This window comes from Chiloscyllium plagiosum, unplaced genomic scaffold, assembly GCF_037043375.1.
Source record: "Chiloscyllium plagiosum isolate Xiang-an unplaced genomic scaffold, Cpla_swu_hap1 HiC_scaffold_50, whole genome shotgun sequence".
Classification (NCBI taxonomy): domain Eukaryota; kingdom Metazoa; phylum Chordata; class Chondrichthyes; order Orectolobiformes; family Hemiscylliidae; genus Chiloscyllium; species Chiloscyllium plagiosum.
The window spans coordinates 52,496,975-52,512,305 of NW_028270188.1; positions in this window are offsets into that span (position 1 = coordinate 52,496,975).

Consider the following 15,331-nt stretch of genomic DNA (forward strand, 5'->3'; position numbering starts at 1 on the left):
GGCGTTAATGTTGTGTTCGGTTCTGGTGTTAATACTGTGTTCAGTTCTGGCATTAATATTGCGTTCAGTTCTGGCGCTAATTTTGTATTCGGTTCTGGCGTTAATATTGTGTCCGGTTCTGGCGTTAATATTGTGTTCATTTCTGGCGTTAATATTGTGTTCAGTTCTGGCATTAATACTGTATTCGGTTCTGCCGTTAATATTCTGGTCAGTTCTGGCATTAATATTATGTTCAGTTCTGGCGTTAATATTGTGTTCAGTTCTGGCGTTAATATTGCATTCGGTTCTGGCGTTAATATTGTGTCCGGTTCTGGCGTTAATATTGTGTTCAGTTCTGGCATTAATATTGTGTTCAGTTCTGGCATTAATAATGTGTTCAGTTCTGGCATTAATATTGTGTTCAGTTCTGGCATTAATATTGTGTTCAGTTCTGGTGTTAATACTGTGTTCGGTTCTGGCAATAATATTGTGTTCAGTTCTGGCATTAATATTGTGTTCAGTTCTGGCGTTAATATTGTGTTCAGTTCTGGCGTTAATATTGTGTTCCGTTCTGGCATTAATATTGTGTTCTGTTCTGGCGTTAATATTGTATTCGGTTCTGGCGTTAATGTTGTGTTCAGTTCTGGTGTTAATACTGTGTTCAGTTCTGGCATTAATATTGTGTTCAGTTCTGGCGTTAATATTGTGTTCGGTTCTGGCGTTAATGTTGTGTTCAGTTCTGGTGTTAATACTGTGTTCAGTTTTGGCATTAATATTGTGTTCTGTCCTGGCGTTAATATTGTGTTCAGTTCTGGCGTTAATGTTGTGTTCGGTTCTGGTATTAATACTGTGTTCAGTTCTGGCATTAATATTGCGTTCAGTTCTCACGTTAATATTGTATTCTGTTCTGGCGTTAATATTGTGTCCGGTTCTGGCGTTAATATTGTGTTCATTTCTGGCGTTAATATTGTGTTCAGTTCTGGCATTAATACTGTATTCGGTTCTGCCGTTAATATTCTGGTCAGTTCTGGCATTAATATTATGTTCAGTTCTGGCGTTAATATTGTGTTCAGTTCTGGCGTTAATATTGCATTCGGTTCTGGCGTTAATATTGTGTCCGGTTCTGGCGTTAATATTGTGTTCAGTTCTGGCATTAATATTGTGTTCAGTTCTGGCATTAATAATGTGTTCAGTTCTGGCGTTAATATTGTGTTCAGTTCTGGTGTTAATACTGTGTTCAGTTCTGGCATTAATATTGTGTTCAGTTCTGGCGTTAATATTGTACTCGGTTCTGGCATTTATATTGTGTCCGGTTCTGGCGTTAATATTGTGTTCAGTTCTGGTGTTAATATTGTGTTCAGTTCTGGCATTAATATTGTGTTCAGTTCTGGTGTTAATACTGTGTTCGGTTCTGGCAATAATATTGTGTTCAGTTCTGGCATTAATATTGTGTTCAGTTCTGGCGTTAATATTGTGTTCAGTTCTGGCGTTAATATTGTGTTCCGTTCTGGCATTAATATTGTGTTCAGTTCTGGCATTAATATTGTATTCGGTTCTGGCGTTAATGTTGTGTTTAGTTCTGGTGTTAATACTGTGTTCAGTTCTGGCATTAATATTGTGTTCAGTTCAGGCGTTAATATTGTGTTCAGTTCTGGTGTTAATACTGTGTTCAGTTCTGGCGTTAATATTGTGTTCCGTTCTGGCATTAGTATTGTGCTCACTTGTGGCGTTAATATTGTGTTCAGGTCTGGCGTTGATATTGTGTTCCATTCTAGCATTAATATTGTGTTCGGTTCTGGCGTTAATGTTGTGTTCAGTTCTGGTGTTAATACTGTGTTCACGTCTGGGATTAATATTGTGTTCAGTTCTGGCGTTAATATTGTGTTCAGTTCTGGCGTTAATATTGTGTTCGGTTCTGGCGTTAATATTGTGTTCAGTTCTGGCATTAATATTGTGTTCCATTCTGGCATTAATATTGTGTTCAGTTCTGGCGTTAATATTGTGTTCGGTTCTGGCGTTAATGTTGTGTTCAGTTCTGGTGTTAATACTGTGTTCAGTTCTGGCGTTAATATTGTCTTCCGTTCTGGCATTAATATTGTGTTCAGTTCTGGCGTTAATATTGTGTTCAGTTCTGGCGTTAATATTGTGTTCACTTCTGGCATTAATATTGTGTTCAGTTCTGGCATTAATATTGTGTTCCATTCTGGCATTAATATTGTGTTCAGTTCTGGCGTTAATATTGTGTTCGGTTCTGGCGTTAATGTTGTGTTCAGTTCTGGCGTTAATATTGTGTTCCATTCTGGCATTAATATTGTGTTCAGTTCTGGCGTTAATATTGTGTTCGGTTCTGGCGTTAATATTGTGTTCAGTTCTGGCATTAATGCTGTGTTCAGTTCTGGCATTAATATTGTGTTCAGTTCTGGCGTTAATATTGTGTTCAGTTCTGGCATTAATATTGTGTTCCATTCTGGCATTAATATTGTGTTCAGTTCTGGCGTTAATATTGTGTTCGGTTCTGGCATTAATGCTGTGTTCAGTTCTGGCATTAATATTGTGTTCCGTTCTGGTGTTAATATTGTGTTCCGTTCTGGCGTTAATGTTGTGTTCAGTTCTGGTGTTAATACTGTGTTCAGTTCTGGCGTTAATATTGTCTTCCGTTCTGGCGTTAATATTGTGTTCAGTTCTGGCATTAATATTGTGTTCAGTTCTGGCGTTAATATTGTGTTCACTTCTGGCATTAATATTTCGTTCAGTTCTGGCATTAAGATTGTGTTCGGTTCTGGCGTTAATGTTGTGTTCAGTTCTAGTGTTAATATTGTGTTCAGTTCTGGCATTAATATTGTGTTCAGTTCTGGCGTCAATACTGTGTTCATTTCTGGCGTTAATATTCTCTTCCGTTCTGGCATTAATATTGTGTTCAGTTCTGGTGTTAATATTGTGTTCAGTTCTGGCGTTAATATTGTGTTCAGTTCTGGCGTTATTATTGTGATCAGTTCTGGCATTAATATTGTGCTCAGTTCTGGCATTAATATTGTGTTCAGTTCTGGCGTTAATATTGTGTTCAGTTCTGGCATTAATATTGTGTCCAGTTCTGGCGTTAATATTGTGTTCGGTTCTGGCATTAATATTGTGTTCAGTTCTGGCATTAATATTGTGTTCAGTTCTGGCGTTAATATTGTGTTCAGTTCTGGCATTAATATTGTGTTCAGTTCTGGCGTTAATATTTTGTTCAGTTCTGGCGTGAATATTGTGTTCAGTTCTGGCGTTAATATTTTGTTCAGTTCTGGCGTGAATATTGTGTTCAGTTCTGGCGTTAATATTTTGTTCAGTTCTGGCATTAATATTGTGTTCAGTTCTGGCGTTAATATTGTACTCGGTTCTGGCATTAATATTGTGTCCGGTTCTGGCATTAATATTGTGTTCGGTTCTGGCATTAATATTGTGTTCACTTCTGGCATTAATATTGTGTTCAGTTCTGGCGTTAATATTGTGTTCAGTTCTGGCATTAATATTGTGTTCAGTTCTGGCGTTAATATTTTGTTCAGTTCTGGCGTTAATATTGTGTTCAGTTCTGGCGTTAATATTTTGTTCAGTTCTGGCATTAATGTTGCGTTCAGTTCTGGTGTTATTATTGTGTTCGGTTCTGGCATTAATATTGTGTTCAGTTCTTGCGTTAATATTGTGATCACTTCTGGCATTGATATTGTGTTCAGTTCTGGCATTAATATTGTGTTCAGTTCTGGCATTAATATTGTGTTCGGTTATGGCGTTAATATTTTGTTCAGTTCTGGCGTTAATATTGTGTTCAGTTCTGGCGTTATTATTGTGATCAGTTCTGGCGTTATTATTGTGTTCGGTTCTGGCGTTATTATTGTGTTCGGTTCTGGCGTTAATATTGTGTTCAGTTCTGGCGTTATTATTGTAATCAGTTCTGTCATTAATATTGTGTTCATTTCTGGCGTTAATATTGTGTACAGTTCTGGCGTTATTATTGTGATCAGTTCTGGCGTTAATATTGTGTTCAGTTCTGGCGTTATTATTGTGTTCGGTTCTGGCGTTAATATTGTGTTCAGTTCTGGCGTTATTATTGTGATCAGTTCTGTCATTAATATTGTGTTCAGTTCTGGCGTTAATATTGTGTACAGTTCTCGTGTTAATATTGTGTTCAGTTCTGGCGTTATTATTGTGATCAGTTCTGGCATTAATATTGTGTTCGGTTCTGGCATTAATGTTGCGTTCAGTTCTGGCGTTAATATTATGTTCAGTTCTGGCATTAATGGTGTGTTCAGTTCTGGCGTTATTATTGTGTTCAATTCTGGCGTTAATATTGTGTTCGGTTCTGGCGTGAATATTGTGTTCAGTTCTGGCGTTAATATTGTGTTGGGTTCTGGAGTTAATATTGTGTTCGGTTTTGGCGTTAATATTGTGTTTGGTTCTGGCATTAATATTGCGTTCAGTTCTGGCATCAATATTGTGTTCGGTTCTGGCGATAATATTGTGTTCGGTTCTGGAGTTAATATTGAGTTCGGTTCTGGCATTAACATTGCGTTCAGTTCTGGCATTAATATTGTGTTAGGTTCTGGCATTAATATTGTGTTCGATTTTGGCGATAATATTGTGTCCGGTTCTGGCATAAATATTGTGTTCAGTTATGTCCTTTATATTGTTTTCAGTTCTGGCATTAATATTGTATTCGGTTCTGGCATTAAAATTGTGTTCAGTTCTGGCGTTAATATTGTGTTCAGTTCTGGCATTAATATTGTGTTCGGTTCTGGCATTAATATTGTGTTCAGTTCTGGCGTTAATATTGTGTTCAGTTCTGGCATTAATATTGTGTTCAGTTCTGGCGTTAATATTGTGTTCAGTTCTGGCGTTAATATTGTGTTCAGTTCTGGCGTTAATATTGGTTTCAGTTCTCGTGTTAATATTGTGTTCAGTTCTGGCAATAATACTGTGTTCAGTTCTGGCGTTAATATGGTGTTCAGTTCTGGCAATAATACTGTGTTCAGTTCTTGCGTTAATACTGTGTTCAGTTCTGGCAATAATACTGTGTTCAGTTCTGGCGTTCATACTGTGTTCAGTTCTGGCAATAATACTGTGTTCACTTCTGGCGTTAATACTGTGTTCAGTTCTGGCGTTAATACTGTGTTCAGTTCTGGCGTTAATACTGTGTTCAGTTCTGGCAATAATACTGTGTTCACTTCTGGCGTTAATACTGTGTTCAGTTCTGGCAATAATACTGTGTTAGGTTCTGGCTTTAATACTGTGTTCAGTTCTGGCAATAATACTGTGTTCAGTTCTGGCGTTAATACTGTGTTCAGTTCTGGCAATAATACTGTGTTCAGTTCTGGCGTTAATACTGTGTTCAGTTCTGGCAATAATACTGTGTTCAGTTCTGGCGTTAATACTGTGTTCAGTTCTGGCAATAATACTGTGTTCACTTCTGGCGTTAATACTGTGTTCAGTTCTGGCAATAATACTGTGTTCGGTTCTGGCTTTAATACTGTGTTCAGTTCTGGCAAAGTACTGTGTTCAGTTCTGGCGTTAATATTGTGTTCAGTTCGGGCAATAATACTGTGTTCAGTTCTGGCGTTAATACTGTGTTCAGTTCTGGCAATAATACTGTGTTCAGTTCTGGCGTGAATACTGTGTTCAGTTCTGGCGTTAATACTGTGCTCAGTTCTGGCGTTAATATTGTGTTCAGTTCTGGCGTTAATGTTGTGCTCAATTCTGGCGTTAATATTGTGTTCAGTTCTGGCGTTAATACTGTGTTCAGTTCTGGCGTTAATATTGTTTTCAGTTCTCGTGTTAATATAGTGTTCAGTTCTGGCAATAATTCTGTGTTCAGTTCTGGCGTTAATATTGTGTTCACGTCTGGCAGTAATATTGTGCTCAGTTCTGGCATTAATACTGTGTTCAGTTCTGGCGTTAATATTGTGCTCAGTTCTGGTGTTAAAATTGTGTTCAGTTCTGGTGTTATTATTGTGATCAGTTCTCGTGTTAATATTGTGTTCACTTCAGGTGTTAATACTGTGTTCACTTCTGGTGTTAAAATTGTGATCAGTTCTGGTGTTAAAATTGTGTTCATTTCTGGTGTTAATATTGTGATCAGTTCTGGCGTGAATATTGTGTTCGGTTCTGTCGTTAATATTGTGTTCCGTTCTGGCATTAATATTGTGTTCAGTTCTGGCTTTAATATTGTGTTCAGTTCTGGCATTAATATTGTGTGCAGTTTTGGTGTTAAAATTGTGTTCATTTCTGGCATTAATATTGTGTTCAGTTCTGGTGTTAATATTCTGTTCTGTTCTGGCGTTAATATAGCGTTCACTTCTGGCGTTAATATTGTGTTCCGTTCTGGCATTAATATTGTGTTCAGTTCTGGTGTTAATATTGTGTTCAGTTCTGGCGTTAATATTGTGTTCAGTTCTGGCGTTAATATTGTGTTCGGTTCTGGAGTTAATATTGTGTTCGGTTCTGGCATTAATATTGCGTTCAGTTCTGGCATTAAAATTGTGTTCAGTTCTGGCGTTAATATTGTGTTCAGTTCTGGCATTAATATTGTGTTCTGTTCTGGCGTAAATATTGTGTTCAGTTCTAGTGTTAATATTGTGTTCAGTTCTGGCATTAAAATTGTGTTCAGTTCTGGCATTAATATTGTGTTCTGTTCTGGCGTTAATATTGTGTTCAGTTCTAGTGTTAATATTGTGTTCAGTTCTGGCGTTAATATTGTGTTCAGTTCTGGCATTAATATTGTGTTCTGTTCTAGTGTTAATATTGTGTTCAGTTCTGGCGTTAATATTGTGTTCTGTTCTGGCGTTAATATTGTGTTCAGTTCTGGCATTAATATTGTGTTCTGTTCTGGCGTTAATATTGTGTTCAGTTCTGGCGTTAATACTGTGTTCAGTTCTGGCGTTAATACTGTGTTCAGTTCTGGCAATAATACTGTGTTCACTTCTGGCGTTAATACTGTGTTCAGTTCTGGCAATAATACTGTGTTAGGTTCTGGCTTTAATACTGTGTTCAGTTCTGGCAATAATACTGTGTTCAGTTCTGGCGTTAATACTGTGTTCAATTCTGGCAATAATACTGTGTTCAGTTCTGGCGTTAATACTGTGTTCAGTTCTGGCAATAATACTGTGTTCAGTTCTGGCGTTAATACTGTGTTCAGTTCTGGCAATAATACTGTGTTCACTTCTGGCGTTAATACTGTGTTCAGTTCTGGCAATAATACTGTGTTCGGTTCTGGCTTTAAAACTGTGTTCAGTTCTGGCAAAGTACTGTGTTCAGTTCTGGCGTTAATATTGTGTTCAGTTCGGGCAATAATACTGTGTTCAGTTCTGGCGTTAATACTGTGTTCAGTTCTGGCAATAATACTGTGTTCAGTTCTGGCGTGAATACTGTGTTCAGTTCTGGCGTTAATACTGTGCTCAGTTCTGGCGTTAATATTGTGTTCAGTTCTGGCGTTAATGTTGTGCTCAATTCTGGCGTTAATATTGTGTTCAGTTCTGGCGTTAATACTGTGTTCAGTTCTGGCGTTAATAATGTGTTCAGTTCTGGCGTTAATATTGTTTTCAGTTCTCGTGTTAATATAGTGTTCAGTTCTGGCAATAATTCTGTGTTCAGTTCTGGCGTTAATATTGTGTTCACGTCTGGCAGTAATATTGTGCTCAGTTCTGGCATTAATACTGTGTTCAGTTCTGGCGTTAATATTGTGCTCAGTTCTGGTGTTAAAATTGTGTTCAGTTCTGGTGTTATTATTGTGATCAGTTCTCGTGTTAATATTGTGTTCACTTCAGGTGTTAATACTGTGTTCACTTCTGGTGTTAAAATTGTGATCAGTTCTGGTGTTAAAATTGTGTTCATTTCTGGTGTTAATATTGTGATCAGTTCTGGCGTGAATATTGTGTTCGGTTCTGTCGTTAATATTGTGTTCCGTTCTGGCATTAATATTGTGTTCAGTTCTGGCTTTAATATTGTGTTCAGTTCTGGCATTAATATTGTGTGCAGTTTTGGTGTTAAAATTGTGTTCATTTCTGGCATTAATATTGTGTTCAGTTCTGGTGTTAATATTCTGTTCTGTTCTGGCGTTAATATAGCGTTCACTTCTGGCGTTAATATTGTGTTCCGTTCTGGCATTAATATTGTGTTCAGTTCTGGTGTTAATATTGTGTTCAGTTCTGGCGTTAATATTGTGTTCAGTTCTGGCGTTAATATTGTGTTCGGTTCTGGAGTTAATATTGTGTTCGGTTCTGGCATTAATATTGCGTTCAGTTCTGGCATTAAAATTGTGTTCAGTTCTGGCGTTAATATTGTGTTCAGTTCTGGCATTAATATTGTGTTCTGTTCTGGCGTAAATATTGTGTTCAGTTCTAGTGTTAATATTGTGTTCAGTTCTGGCATTAAAATTGTGTTCAGTTCTGGCATTAATATTGTGTTCTGTTCTGGCGTTAATATTGTGTTCAGTTCTAGTGTTAATATTGTGTTCAGTTCTGGCGTTAATATTGTGTTCAGTTCTGGCATTAATATTGTGTTCTGTTCTAGTGTTAATATTGTGTTCAGTTCTGGCGTTAATATTGTGTTCTGTTCTGGCGTTAATATTGTGTTCAGTTCTGGCATTAATATTGTGTTCTGTTCTGGCGTTAATATTGTGTTCAGTTCTGGCGTTAATATTGTGTTGTGTTGTGGCGTTAATATTGTGTTCAGTTCTGGTGTTAGTATTGTGTTCAGTTCTGGCGTTAATATTGTGTTCAGTTCTGGCGTTAATATTGTGTTCTGTTCTGGCGTTAATATTGTGTTCAGTTCTGGTGTTATTATTGTGTTCAGTTCTGGCGTTAATATTGTGTTCAGTTCTGGCGTTAATATTGTGTTCTGTTCTGGCATTAATATTGTGTTCAGTTCTGGCGTTAATATTGTGTTCTGTTCTGGCGTTAATATTGTGTTCAGTTCTGGTGTTAGTATTGTGTTCTGTTCTGGCGTTAATATTGTGTTCAGTTCAGGTGTTAGTATTGTGTTCAGTTCTGGCGTTAATATTGTGTTCAGTTCTGGTGTTAATATTGTGTTCAGTTCTGGCGTTAATATTGTGTTCAGTTCTGGCATTAATATTGTGTTCAGTTCTGGCGTTAATATTGTGTTCTGTTCTGGTGATCGTATTGTGTTCAGTTCTGGCGTTAATATTGTGTTCAGTTCTGGTGTTAATATTGTGTTCAGTTCTGGCATTAATATAGTGTTCTGTTCTGGCGTTAATATTGTGTTCAGTTCTGGCGTTAATATTGTGTTCAGTACTGGCGTTAATATTGTGTTCAGTTCTGGCATTAATATTGTGTTCTGTTCTGGCATTAATATTGTGTTCAGTTCTGGCGTTAATATTGTGTTCTGTTCTGGCGTTAATATTGTATTCAGTTCTGGTGTTAGTATTGTGTTCAGTTCTGGCGTTAATATTGTGTTCAGTTCTGGTGTTAATATTGTGTTCAGTTCTGGCGTTAATATTGTGTTCAGTTCTGGCATTAATATTGTGTTCAGTTCTAGTGTTAATATTGTGTTCAGTTCTGGCGTTAATATTGTGTTCTGTTCTGGCGTTAATATTGTGTTCAGTTCTGGCATTAATATTGTGTTCTGTTCTGGCGTTAATATTGTGTTCAGTTCTGGCGTTAAGATTGTGTTCTGTTCTGGCGTTAATATTGTGTTCAGATCTGGTGTTAGTATTGTGTTCAGTTCTGGCGTTAATATTGTGTTCAGTTCTGGCGTTAATATTGTGTTCTGTTCTGGCGTTAATATTGTGTTCAGTTCTGGTGTTATTATTGTGTTCAGTTCTGGCGTTAATATTGTGTTCAGTTCTGGCGTTAATATTGTGTTCAGTTCTGGCGTTAATATTGTGTTCAGTTCTGGCGTTAATATTGTGTTCTGTTCTGGTGATCGTATTGTGTTCAGTTCTGGCGTTAATATTGTGTTCAGTTCTGGTGTTAATATTGTGTTCAGTTCTGGCATTAATATAGTGTTCTGTTCTGGCGTTAATATTGTGTTCAGTTCTGGCGTTAATATTGTGTTCAGTACTGGCGTTAATATTGTGTTCAGTTCTGGCATTAATATTGTGTTCTGTTCTGGCATTAATATTGTGTTCAGTTCTGGCGTTAATATTGTGTTCTGTTCTGGCGGTAATATTGTATTCAGTTCTGGTGTTAGTATTGTGTTCAGTTCTGGCGTTAATATTATGTTCCGTTCTGGCGTTAATATTGTGTTCTGTTCTGGCGTTAATATTGTGTTCAGTTCTGGCGTTAATATTGTGTTCTGTTCTGGCGTTAATATTGTGTTCAGTTCTGGTGTTAATATTGTGCTCAGTTCTGGCGTTAATATTGTGCTCAGTTCTGGCGTTAATATTGTGCTCAGTTCTGGCGTTAATATTGTGTTCAGTTCTGGTGTTAATATTGTGCTCAGTTCTGGTGTTAAAATTGTGTTCAGTTCTGGCGTTAATATTGTGTTCAGTTCTGGCGTTAATATTGTGCTCAGTTCTGGTGTTAAAATTGTGATCAGTTCTGGCTTTAATATTGTGATCAGTTCTGGTGTTAATATTGTGTTCAGTTCTGGCGTTAATATTGTGTTCAGTTCTGGTGTTAATATTGTGTTCAGTTCTGGCGTTAATATTGTGTTCGGTTCTGGTGTTAATACTGTGTTCAGTTTTGGCATTAATATTGTGTTCTGTCCTGGCGTTAATATTGTGTTCAGTTCTGGCGTTAATGTTGTGTTTGGTTCTGGTGTTAATACTGTGTTCAGTTCTGGCATTAATATTGCGTTCAGTTCTGGCGTTAATATTGTATTCGGTTCTGGCGTTAATATTGTGTCCGGTTCTGGCGTTAATATTGTGTTCATTTCTGGCGTTAATATTGTGTTCAGTTCTGGCATTAATACTGTATTCGGTTCTGCCGTTAATATTCTGGTCAGTTCTGGCATTAATATTATGTTCAGTTCTGGCGTTAATATTGTGTTCACTGGCGTTAATATTGCATTCGGTTCTGGCGTTAATATTGTGTCCGGTTCTGGCGTTAATATTGTGTTCAGTTCTGGCGTTAATATTGTGTTCTGTTCTGGCGTTAATATTGTGTTCAGTTCTAGTGTTAATATTGTGTTCAGTTCTGGCGTTAATATTGTGTTCAGTTCTGGCATTAATATTGTGTTCAGTTCTAGTGTTAATATTGTGTTCAGTTCTGGCGTTAATATTTTTCTCTGTTCTGGCGTTAATATTGTGTTCAGTTCTGGCATTAATATTGTGTTCTGTTCTGGCGTTAATATTGTGTTCAGTTCTGGCGTTAAGATTGTGTTCTGTTCTGGCGTTAATATTGTGTTCAGATCTGGTGTTAGTATTGTGTTCAGTTCTGGCGTTAATATTGTGTTCAGTTCTGGCGTTAATATTGTGTTCTGTTCTGGCGTTAATATTGTGTTCAGTTCTGGTGTTATTATTGTGTTCAGTTCTGGCGTTAATATTGTGTTCAGTTCTGGCGTTAATATTGTGTTCTGTTCTGGCATTAATATTGTGTTCAGTTCTGGCGTTAATATTGTGTTCTGTTCTGGCGTTAATATTGTGTTCAGTTCTGGTGTTAGTATTGTATTCAGTTCTGGCGTTAATATTCTGTTCAGTTCAGGTGTTAGTATTGTGTTCAGTTCTGGCGTTAATATTGTGTTCAGTTCTGGTGTTAATATTGTGTTCAGTTCTGGCATTAATATTGTGTTCAGTTCTGGTATTAATATTGTGTTCAGTTCTGGCGTTAATATTGTGTTCAGTTCTGGTGATAGTCTTGTGTTCAGTTCTGGCGTTAATATTGTGTTCAGTTCTGGTGTTAATATTGTGTTCAGTTCTGGCATTAATATAGTGTTCTGTTCTGGCGTTAATATTGTGTTCAGTTCTGGTGTTAGTATTGTATTCAGTTCTGGCGTTAATATTGTGTTCAGTTCAGGTGTTAGTATTGTGTTCAGTTCTGGCGTTAATATTGTGTTCAGTTCTGGTGTTAATATTGTGTTCAGTTCTGGCGTTAATATTGTGTTCAGTTCTGGCGTTAATATTGTGTTCAGTTCTGGCGTTAATATTGTGTTCAGTTCTGGTGATAGTATTGTGTTCAGTTCTGGCGTTAATATTGTGTTCAGTTCTGGTGTTAATATTGTGTTCAGTTCTGGCGTTAATATTGTGTTCAGTTCTGGCGTTAATATTGTGCTCTGTTCTGGCGTTAATATTGTGTTCAGTTCTGGTGTTAATATTGTGCTCAGTTCTGGCGTTAATATTGTGCTCAGTTCTGGAGTTAATATTGTGCTCAGTTCTGGCGTTAATATTGTGTTCAGTTCTGGTGTTAATATTGTGCTCAGTTCTGGCGTTAATATTGTGTTCAGTTCTGGTGTTAATATTGTGTTCAGTTCTGGCATTAATATAGTGTTCTGTTCTGGCGTTAATATTGTGTTCAGTTCTGGCGTTAATATTGTGTTCAGTACTGGCGTTAATATTGTGTTCAGTTCTGGCATTAATATTGTGTTCTGTTCTGGCATTAATATTGTGTTCAGTTCTGGCGTTAATATTGTGTTCTGTTCTGGCGTTAATATTGTATTCAGTTCTGGTGTTAATATTGTGTTCAGTTCTGGCGTTAATATTGTGTTCAGTTCTGGCATTAATATTGTGCTCAGTTCTGGCGTTAATATTGTGTTCTGTTCTGGCGTTAATATTGTGTTCAGTTCTGGCTTTAATATTGTGTTCGGTTCTGGCGTTAATATTGTGTTCAGTTCAGGTGTTAGTATTGTGTTCAGTTCTGGCGTTAATATTGTGTTCAGTTCTGGTGTTAATATTGTGTTCAGTTCTGGCGTTAATATTGTGTTCAGTTCTAGCATTAATATTGTGTTCAGTTCTGGCGTTAATATTGTGTTCAGTTCTGGTGTTAATATTGTGCTCAGTTCTGGCGTTAATATTGTGTTCAGTTCTGGTGTTAATATTGTGTTCAGTTCTGGCATTAATATAGTGTTCTGTTCTGGCGTTAATATTGTGTTCAGTTCTGGCGTTAATATTGTGTTCAGTACTGGCGTTAATATTGTGTTCAGTTCTGGCATTAATATTGTGTTCTGTTCTGGCATTAATATTGTGTTCAGTTCTGGCGTTAATATTGTGTTCTGTTCTGGCGTTAATATTGTATTCAGTTCTGGTGTTAGTATTGTGTTCAGTTCTGGCGTTAATATTGTGTTCAGTTCTGGCATTAATATTGTGCTCAGTTCTGGCGTTAATATTGTGTTCAGTTCTGGCATTAATATTGTGTTCGGTTCTGGCGTTAATATTGTGTTCAGTTCTAGTGTTAAAATTGTGTTCAGTGCTGGCGTTAATATTGTGCTCAGTTCTGGCGTTAATATTGTGTTCAGGTCTGGTGTTAAAATTGTGTTCAGTTCTGGCGTTAATATTGTGTTCAGTTCTGGCGTTAATATTGTGCTCAGTTCTGGTGTTAAAATTGTGATCAGTTCTGGCTTTAATATTGTGATCAGTTCTGGTGTTAACATTGTGTTCAGTTCTGGCGTTAATATTGTGTTCAGTTCTGGTGTTAATATTGTGCTCAGTTCTGGCGTTAATATTGTGTTCAGTTCTGGTGTTAATATTGTGTTCAGTTCTGGCATTAATATTGTGTTCAGTTCTGGTGTTAATATTGTGTTCAGTTCTGGCGTTAATATTGTGCTCAGTTCTGGTGTTAAAATTGTGATCAGTTCTGGTGTTAATATTGTGCTCAGTTCTGGTGTTAAAATTGTGATCAGTTCTGGTGTTAATATTGTGCTCAGTTCTGGCGTTAATATTGTGCTCAGTTCTGGTGTTAAAATTGTGATCAGTTCTGGTGTTAATATTGTGCTCAGTTCTGGCGTTAATATTGTGCTCAGTTCTGGCGTTAATATTGTGTTCAGTTCTGATGTTAATATTGTGTTCAGTTCTAGCGTTAATATTGTGTTCGGTTCTGGTGTTAATACTGTGTTCAGTTTTGGCATTAATATTGTGTTCTGTCCTGCCGTTAATATTGTGTTCAGTTCTGGCGTTAATGTTGTGTTCGGTTCTGGTGTTAATACTGTGTTCAGTTCTGGCATTAATATTGCGTTCAGTTCTGGCGCTAATTTTGTATTCGGTTCTGGCGTTAATATTGTGTCCGGTTCTGGCGTTAATATTGTGTTCATTTCTGGCGTTAATATTGTGTTCAGTTCTGGCATTAATACTGTATTCGGTTCTGCCGTTAATATTCTGGTCAGTTCTGGCATTAATATTATGTTCAGTTCTGGCGTTAATATTGTGTTCAGTTCTGGCGTTAATATTGCATTCGGTTCTGGCGTTAATATTGTGTCCGGTTCTGGCGTTAATATTGTGTTCAGTTCTGGCATTAATATTGTGTTCAGTTCTGGCATTAATAATGTGTTCAGTTCTGGCATTAATATTGTGTTCAGTTCTGGCATTAATATTGTGTTCAGTTCTGGTGTTAATACTGTGTTCGGTTCTGGCAATAATATTGTGTTCAGTTCTGGCATTAATATTGTGTTCAGTTCTGGCGTTAATATTGTGTTCAGTTCTGGCGTTAATATTGTGTTCCGTTCTGGCATTAATATTGTGTTCTGTTCTGGCGTTAATATTGTATTCGGTTCTGGCGTTAATGTTGTGTTCAGTTCTGGTGTTAATACTGTGTTCAGTTCTGGCATTAATATTGTGTTCAGTTCTGGCGTTAATATTGTGTTCTGTTCTGGCGTTAATATTGTGTTCAGTTCTGGTGTTAATACTGTGTTCAGTTTTGGCATTAATATTGTGTTCTGTCCTGGCGTTAATATTGTGTTCAGTTCTGGCGTTAATGTTGTGTTCGGTTCTGGTATTAATACTGTGTTCAGTTCTGGCATTAATATTGCGTTCAGTTCTCACGTTAATATTGTATTCTGTTCTGGCGTTAATATTGTGTCCGGTTCTGGCGTTAATATTGTGTTCATTTCTGGCGTTAATATTGTGTTCAGTTCTGGCATTAATACTGTATTCGGTTCTGCCGTTAATATTCTGGTCAGTTCTGGCATTAATATTATGTTCAGTTCTGGCGTTAATATTGTGTTCAGTTCTGGCGTTAATATTGCATTCGGTTCTGGCGTTAATATTGTGTCCGGTTCTGGCGTTAATATTGTGTTCAGTTCTGGCATTAATATTGTGTTCAGTTCTGGCATTAATAATGTGTTCAGTTCTGGCGTTAATATTGTGTTCAGTTCTGGTGTTAATACTGTGTTCAGTTCTGGCATTAATATTGTGTTCAGTTCTGGCGTTAATATTGTACTCGGTTCTGGCATTAATATTGTGTCCGGTTCTGGCGTTAATATTGTGTTCAGTTCT